Source organism: Odontesthes bonariensis, chromosome 11 (assembly GCF_027942865.1).
Source record: "Odontesthes bonariensis isolate fOdoBon6 chromosome 11, fOdoBon6.hap1, whole genome shotgun sequence".
Taxonomy (NCBI): Eukaryota; Metazoa; Chordata; class Actinopteri; order Atheriniformes; family Atherinopsidae; genus Odontesthes; species Odontesthes bonariensis.
In genome coordinates, this window is record NC_134516.1 from 4,593,918 (window position 1) to 4,603,631 (window position 9,714).

Here is a 9,714-nt window from a genome sequence, read left to right on the forward strand (position 1 = left end):
TCCACCGAAGCTTTTCTTTAAAGGCTCCAAACCAACCAAACCGATACGGCATCACATAACCAGCGCGCCAACATCCCACAAAGACGACTTACGAGCTACATCTTTGTAATAAGACGTAACTCTGCAGTGTAGAAGGGGAACAGGGACACTGGAAAACCACGTTAATCAAAAAGACTGCAGAGGTGAGCAGCCAAAAATTGTACTCAAGTAAAAGTACTGTTACTTCAGAATAATATGACTCAAGTAAAAGTAAAAAGTACTCATCCAAATAATTACTTGAGTAAGAGTAAAAAAGTGAAAAAACTACTCAAGTACTGAGTAACTGTTGAGTAACGTCTGATTTATTTGTTAACACAAGCATTCAATCAGACAGACAAAAATACTAAATAATCATCTTTAGGTAATTAGAGTTCATCCAATTGATAAAATTAATTAAAATGAATTAATGAATGAAAAAATAGCTTAAATTAAAATAATCCAGGTAAATTCAAGTACTTCAATAAAAAATAAGAGACTTAGGAAATGTTTAAAACATATGTAACCCATATGGAACCTAAAAAACAAACATTCACCTATCCATGGGGGAAAAAACGAGTTTAGGAAACTTACCGCTACATGTTTCCTCAAGTTAGATGTTGAGTTTCTGCTGAAATGTGCGTTTGTTTTGGTTGACACAGAAGACACATAATGTAGCTGCTGTTTCTCACTCTTTGTAAGGTAAACATGCTTTCAGTATGAGGCCTCGTCTGCGTCTTCATTTCCCACCGTTGGTTCTGACATTTTTCATCTGTTTCTTTCTTTGTTTGCTACGACTGCTAATGCTAAAGCTAACCCGTCCCGCCGCTGAGATCGAGTACGGTCACGTGACCAGACTGCACGGCTGCGTCTGATTGGTGGAACACAGTCAGGTGGTAGAGCCTTTGGTGGAAGTCTCTCTCTCTGTCAGAATAAAACATTAAAATGAGGCGTACGCGGGGGGATAAAAATAATGAGGCGTAGAATACCAAAGAGGTAAGAAGAAAAGTAACCAGCTCATTGTAGCCTAATGTAGCGGAGTAAGAGGACAGTTTCTGCTGCACACATCTACTCAAGCAAAAGTAAAAAGTATAGAGATTTAAAACTACTCCTAGAAGTATCATTTATTCAAAAACTTACTCAAGTAAATGTAACTCGTTAATACCCACCTCTGGTGACGTGTTAAGCTAGCCGTTAGCTGACGATGACACTGGTCATGCACTCGTTCCCGACACCGAACGTCAAATCAGTGAGCTTTCTTTCTCACCAGCGGATCCACCCACAGTCGAACAAATGGCGACAGCTTGGTGACGTCATGATGCATTGCTATGGTTACCATTTTCTTATCTCTGACTGTAAACAGGAGGTAAACTGACATTTTTGTTTGTAATTTGGTAAAGCTTCATGATTTTAGAATAAAACTTAAATCGTGCAAATATTTAAAGTCCATCCATCATCTTCCTCTTATCTGCGGTCGGGTCAGAACCAGCAGGTCCAGCCAACACTCTCAGATGTGTCTTCGGCACGTCTCTGGGCTCAGATGGAGCTTTCAGAGCTGGGATCCTGGTCCCGTCCAAACCACCGACACTTATCTTTATTTTGAGCTACTGGCAGCTAGCATGTGCTTTCTGTTAATCGGTTAAAGCGGCAGGTCGGAGCTCCAAAAAGCACAAACATCAGTCCAGATGAATCTCAGTGGCAGAACCAATCAGAAGTGGAATCCCACCCATTCTCTACCCTCTAATGTCTCTGACTGTGATGTTCTTCGCATGTGAATGTGAGTTTGGGGGGAAAATGGACAAAAAAGGAGGGAAAATAGCAGATTTTTAGTGGCATGTGCCATCCAATTGGTGGCGCTCTGGAGCTCCAGGAGGCAACCGACACAACTTTATGGGTCTGAGGCCGCTGTACACCCCAGAAAACTCCTTGAAATGCTCCAGATTGGTGCCGGATTGGTTGATGTCACTGTAAGAAGGGACTTTTTGTGTTTTTCTGTGAAGTGTCTTTGAACGTTAGCGTTCATCTCCAGATATTCTGATCAGGAATGCAACTCACGAAGTGACAATTAAAGAAAGCGAATAGCCTACTGTCCTTAATATCCACTTTTTCTTTATTTTATTATTATTATTTTTTTTTTGTATCATTATTGTCTTTTTTATTATTTTAATCTTGTATATTTTCATGTCTGTAACTTTTTTTTTGTGTAACACTTGGGGTGTACTTTTCAGTCACTGTTTATTTTTTTATTATTCAGCTTCTTTTGTTTTGTATTGACAGCATGGTGGGGTGGGGGGAAGAAAATGAGAAAAATATGTATGTTGAATAACTTTGATCAATGCTCATTCTTTCAAATAAAAAAAGTAAAAAAAAAAAAAAGGAATGCAACTGACTGTTATTCAAGTGGTTAAAGATGTGGTGAAAATATTCAAAAAATGACACAAAGTTGGGATATTTTACATAGAAAATGTTGTAAATCTGCTTCGGTAATTACAACCTGATAGCTGCAAATGATACAAAACTATCTTCAAGACCAACTCTAAGGCCCAAAGTATGTAGACGGCGGAGTCGCACACATTGCAGCCACATGTGAGCATCGCTGTGGGCACGGACGTGCTGCTCAGACGGCCTCCTCACTTCTGTTTTTAGTTTCTCCACCAGATGTTGAACCTGGCTCCTCACAAACAACTGCATTGTTGAGGTCGGCGGGTAAAAAAATAGTTTCTCTTCAACCCAAAAAAAGAGTTCTGAGTATCCTTCTCAGAACCAGAACTCCCTTCGGTGGGAGGACGCAGAGGCCGGCGAGCGAGGCGGGCCCGAGCCGACGTGCTGCCTGGGTGCCCGCAGTGATGGAGGGCTGTTGGCGGTAACTCGGTGACGTCAGCTCCACCAGTGAATGCCGGCATTGTTCCTGCTGCTGACTCTCCGTTGTACATCTTTCCAGTTCACTTCATGCATATTCACTGAAAAGCTTTAACCAAACAAAGGCCACTGATTATTTGCTCATTATCTCTGGCTTAATAGACTAATTGGGCCTTGTTTTTTAGGGTGTGGGGCAACAAGCCCCCTTTCCCAGCATCCCTCCCACCTGCAGGAGCCAATTATCTCATTACCGGCGCAGAGGAACGCCACCCAGGCTGCACGCCGCTGATCCATCACGCCAACTGGTCAGTTTCCACGGCGCCCCGCCCGCTGGCGGACGAGCTTTAAAGCTGTCAAATGGACCTCTTGTGCAAGTTCTTACAAATCCCAAACTGGGTTTGAATCACTCTCCAGTATCGAATGTTTATCTCGTCCTGATCTGACCCATCGAAGTGTTGGTTTTTCATCAGTACCCGGTGGTCTAGTTGCCAAGAAAGCATCGTTCCGATGTTCAGAGAGACCGGGAGCTCCAACTTTACTTCAATCCATAGCAAATACAGCGTCAATCCATAGTAGAGTCGCAAGATGTCCCTTTGTTTTATCCGTTAAAGTCAAAGGGAGTGAACACCCTGAAGCTTTTTGTTATCTGTTCACATAAAAACTAGGGCTGGGCAACGATTAAAATGTTTAATCTAATTAATCACATGATTTCCCTGATTAATCACGATTAATCGCATTTGTACGCAGAATCCAAAAATGAATCCAAAAGTAGCGTATAGCTTTTAGCATTTAGCTTTATTTTAAATGTGCTGCCATATGAATGAAAGTGCCATAACATTTGTTGTGCAAACACACTTTTAACATCAGCATCTTTCTGTAGTTTTTATGTAGAAGCCTCGCTCCACTGTCTGTTTCCTTGAATGACTCGCTGCTATCAGTTGTGTGTTTTGCCTTTAAGTGATATTTTAGACTGGAACTACTACGCTGAGAAGACAATTCAACTTGGCAGTGTTTACAGATGACTTTGGTTCTGTCGACTCCGCCGTCTGGAAGAACTTTAAAATGAAAATGGCCGAGTAAAAGTTCCGTACCCTTCTCCATGTTTGGTGGATCCGCCGATTACTTTCTTTTCCTGTTCCACAGCAGACAGCAGCAGACTTTTACAAAATAAAAGCCTGTGAGCAGCAGACTTTTACAAAATAAAAGCCTGTGAGCTGCATACTTTTACAAAATAAAAGCCTGTGAGCAGCAGACTTTTACAAAATAAAATAAATAATAAAACAGGGGGGGGGTCACGTGGGACAGACAAGCACGATGGTCAGAAAATTCTGAGCTCTTCACAAATCCCCAAATTTAACCAATTTTACGGGCTCCTTTAATTTAAATTTTAACATTAGTCGACGGCGGAGGAGTAACAGTCTAAAATATGTCGAAAAACAAAATTAAACCACCATCTCCAAATGCTTCTCCCAATGGGAAACGTCTGAAGCCGAGCATGGATGCTAATAGCAGTGACACTATCCTGCTAGCACTTGAGCAACAACAAGCCAGAATGGAGGCTATGGTGGAGAGGGTTCTTCATACCGAACTTCGTGGTGTGAAAGACTCAGTCAATGCACTACAAAAGGACTTGGTGGAACATATGACAGCGATGAAAGGCCTTGGTGAGAAAGTGGATCGCATTCAATCAGAAACTAGGGGGCTGAAGCGTGATTTTGTTACTGTCAAAACTGACGTGGAACGGCTTGAAGAAAAGCTAGCAGAATTGGATGATCGGGGAAGACGTAACAATGTGAGGACTGTGAGGAATTTAGCAGCTAACAGAGAGGGAGGAGACGCCATCAGATTCCTGCAGGAAATGCTGCCTAAATGGATCCCTTCTCTTGGAACAAAAGTCGTACAGATTGAAAGGGCACATCGAATCTACTCCACCAAAAAGCCCAATAGTCTTCAAACCCTCATATTCAAAGTCCTAAACTACCAGGATCGGCAGGCCATTCTACAGGATGCCAGACGGGCCAGGAAAGACAACACTCCAATCGTGGATGAGGGCAGGGAGCTGCTGTTCTTCGCCGACTACAGCAAGTACACCAGCGACAAGAGGGCAGCGTTCAAAGCTGTGCGGAAGGACCTATGGGCGAAAGGTTTATCTACATTCCTGATCTACCCTGCTATCCTACGAGTTTCCTATCGAGGCCAGGAGCTGTCGTTCGGGACAGTACAAGAAGAAGTTCAGCAGTGAGCTACCCAGACGAGCGACCAGCTCCCCGAGAAGGATGCTAACGTTCCCTGCACTGAGCGGGGATGGCATGGATATGAATGCTAACATGGAGGAAGGCGCATCGGCTGCCACTGACTGATTTGAACTTGGACTGTGTTGCATGCCAGTTCTAGACGAGGATGGCGAAGGTTGAACATTTCTGCAAGTATTCGTAAGCATATCAGAATGCATGCATGACATATTCACCCTTTTATATGGGAGCTTTCAGTTCAGAAGGCTATTCAGGTTCACGTTAAATCAGCTTTTTTTTTAAAAAAGAACCTACATTGAGTTTTTTTTTTTGTTTTGTCTTGTTTCTTACTCATTCACATGATAAGCTTTTTTTTTTTTTTTTTTTATACGACGGCTACTACTCAGTAACGGGGCTTATTTTAATGTTTCTTGTGTTTATGGGGAAAGTGAGATGAGGATTTTGACTGCGTGATGTGGTTTACACGGGTCTGTGCTAGACAGTTGTGGGGGGGATGGGGGGGCGGGAGGGTACGGGGGGGTACGGGGGGGAGGTAACCTTAGATACAGGATCAATGACTCAAAATACTTTCTTGTACCGGACACAAGATTAATATCGGACGACAATGGTTAAGTTATCATTATTATGTTGGAACGTTAAAGGTTAAAGGTAAACAAAGCGTGTGAAGTGTTTGGGCTTCCTGCGACGGCACAATGTAGACATCGCGTGCATCACTGAGTCTCACCTGAAGATAGAGGACGTTTCGCGCATGCAGGATAAGACACAAAATCGCTGTTTCCTCCAGTGCTCTATCTAAAACGAAAGGTTCAATGATTATAGTTAAACGGAATCTAGATCTGGTTATTGAGAAAACAATGACATGTCAAAGTGACTTTGGCCTGGGTCGTCTGTCCTTAGTTTGTACTTCAATCCAAGGGAAGAAAATCGCCTTTGCGTCAATATACGCGCCCTCCGTGTATGATGCCTCATTTTTCCCCTGGCTCTCAGCCAGTCTGTTATCATTTTCAGAATATGAGTTGATTATTGCAGGCGACATGAATGCAGTGCTCGATGTCAAATTAGACAGGTCCTCTCATGTAGTGTCTGCTGCACAACATCAGGCATCCAGTGGCCTAAATGCATTCTTAACCAACCTTAATCTTTTTGACGCATGGCGTTCACGCCATCCAGATGTCAGAGATTACACATTCTTCTCCTCTAGTCACAAAACTTTTTCCAGAATTGACCATGTTTTCCTATCACATTCTCTTAACCCAGCCGTACATTCTTGCTCTATTCTACCAATGACAATATCTGATCATAATCCTGTTCAAGTCGAAATCGATGTGGGCATCAAAATGACAAAATCACCGAGGTGGAGATTTAATACTACTCTTTTGCAAAATGAAACATTTCTTACTGCATTTAAAACAGGACTACTTGACTTTTTATCCATTAACAGGGACTCTGTCTCTGATCCTATATTTGTTTGGATGGCTACAAAGGGATTTATAAGGAATTTTTGTATCTCCTTTTCATCTAATTTAAATAAAGTCAGAACTCAGAGAGTAAAAATATTGGAGCAACTATGCAATATACTTGAAGGTCAACTTAAGAAATGCTATAGTCGGTCAGTAGAAAATAGTTTAACAGCAACCAAACGTGAACTGAATGATATATTAAGAAGAAAAGCAGAATTCCTCATACACAGAGTTAGACAGAAATACTACTTCCATGGCAGTAGGCCTAGCAAACTTCTTGCATTGAAATTAAAACAGAGAGAGAAATATGCATCCATAAATTCTATTAGGTCACCAGGAAAGGAACTAGTTTTTGATCCAAAAGAAATAAATAAATTATTTAAGTCTTTTTACCAAGACTTGTATTCTCCTACTGGATCATTTGAACTGGGCAGATGCCATACGTTCTTAAATATGCCCTGTTTAGAACAAACAGAATCTGAGGAATTGGGTAAGCCTCTCTCTCTGGAAGAACTCCTTAAAGCTGTGAGAAGTCTGACCTGGGGGAAAACACCTGGACCCGATGGTATCCCTCCAGAGCTGTTAATACAGTTTTGGGACAGCCTAGGCCCAGTATTGTTGGAGGCCATACATGCGGCGGTGGACCAGGGTCATTTTCATGACCATATGAATACCGCACTCATATCTCTGATACCAAAGAAAGGCAAAGATCAGACTGAATGTGGCAACTATAGGCCTATTTCTTTAATAAACTCTGATCTAAAGTTATACTCAAAAGTTCTGGCCTCAAGATTGGATAATTATATGGGGAAACTCATACATTTTGATCAGACAGGGTTTATGAAAGGACGCTTATCTGCAGATAATATACGCCGCTTGCTCCATATTATTCATCATTCTCATGAGGCAGATTCCCCGGCTGCAGCTCTATCACTGGACACGGCCAAGGCGTTCGACACAGTCAGCTGGGATTATTTATGGGTGGCTATGGATAAATTTGGTTTGGGACCCAAGTTTATTGATATGGTTAAAGTTCTATACGGAAACCCCTCAGCGATGGCACTAATGGCTTACACTCTGATCCATTTTCAGTTCATAGAGGAACACGTCAGGGTTCACCTCTTTCTCCTGCCTTGTTCCTTCTGTCTATTGAACCGTTCGCACAGTTTTTCAGACAATTTCAGGCTATTACACCTATCCAAATCAAAGGGTCGAGGCATGTGATATCTTTGTTCGTGGATGATATTATCTTGTATATGTCAGACTTGCAGAAATCCCTCCACGCTTTACTACCCACATTTGATGAATTTGAGGCTATGTCTGGTTATAAAATTAACTGGGACAAGTCTGCATTAATGCCACTCAATAACATGGCCAAGAAGGTTGCAATACCCTCCGTGATCCCAGTAAAATCAGAGTTAACTTATTTAGGTATGCATGTAAAGACGTCACTCTCTGAAATTATTAAGTGTAATTATGAAAAAATACTCAGAGATGTACAACAGAACCTTGCCACGTGGAGCAAAATGCCAGGTTCCTTACAAACTAGAATATCTGTAATAAAAATGAATGTCCTCCCTCGAATAAATTTTATTAGCATGATGCTTCCACTGCCACCTCCAAATGATTATTGGAAAAGAGTAGATGTACTTTTACGTAAGTTTATATGGGATGGGAAACACCCTAGAATACTTTACACTTTACAACGTGCCAAGGATGATGGAGGACTCTCACTGCCAAATTTCAAATTGTACCATCAAGCTTTCCAATTACGTCCTTTGAAAATTTGGTTAGACTCATCATCACCAACCTCCTGGAGGGAGATTGAAGAAGGCCTGGTGCATCCTATAAGGCTCCAAGATGTATTATTCTCCACTTTGTCTAAAACTAAACATATTGACTTTGGTCCCATAATACAGTATACAATTAGAAATTTCAGAGGAATAGAAAAGCAGGTTAGATGTGACAAGAAAGCACACACGCACACTCCTCTCTGGAATAATTATGGTCTGACTTCTGGTAAGATGCCTTTTCAATCTCATTCATGGGCTTCTTGTGGTCTTCATACGCTGGGTGATACATACAACAGGGATGGACTGATGAGCTTCCAAAATCTTTGTCAACTTTTTGATATTCCTAAATCCTCATTTTTTCTCTATCTCCAGTTGCGGCCAGCACTACGTGCTTATGGAGTACCATGGGACTCAAATGTGCAAATCCACCCTGTTATTTATAAATTACGAATTTCTCCCTGCAGAGGATTTGTCACCTTTTCATATCGATGGCTCTTAGAATCTTCTTACTCTACCCTCTCTGTAGCAGCTAAGTGGGAAAGCGATCTAGAGACAGACTCTATAGACTGGGAAGGGGTATGGGATAATGTTTTCAGTGCATCAAAGAACCCTAATCACCAGTTGATTCATTTCAAGTTTTGTCACAGGGCGTACTGGACGCCCATTGATAGGTTTCATGCGAAGCACACAAACAGCCTGTGCTGTAGTCTATGTAACAAAGATATTCCAGGTACCTATAAACATGTGGTTTGGGATTGTGAAGAGGTTAAGTCTTTTTGGAAAAAGGTAACTTTAATCCTATCTGAATTATTAGAAATAGAGATTCCATTACAGCCAAGTTTGTTGTTACTGAATGATGACTCACAGTTTGAATGTACAGAGAAACAGCGAAAAGTGTGGCTAGCAGGCCTAACAGCAGCAAAAAAACTAATTGTTCAGAGGTGGCTCCCGCCACACAAGCTTCCTGTTAAAAAATGGTTGTTGTACTTTCAAGATGTTATAATGATGGAACTCTCTACTGCAAGAATCCATGGGGCAAGAGTTTCAACAATACAAATGTGGGAAAGAACTGCAGAGGGGGTTACAGACTTGCTGGCGAATCATGCACAATGAGATGTCTCACATGCTTTCTTTTGTGTGTTTTTTAATTTATTTTAATTTATTTATTTTTTATTTTTATTTTCTCTTTCTACATTTTGATACTTGATGTCATTATAGCATTAGGTAAAAAATACATGCCTTGACTACTGTTAATTGTAATTTAACTTTTTCTTTTCTTTTATTTCGCTTATGACCTAATGGGTCATGTGATGTGTATCTAAGGTTGGGGTGGGG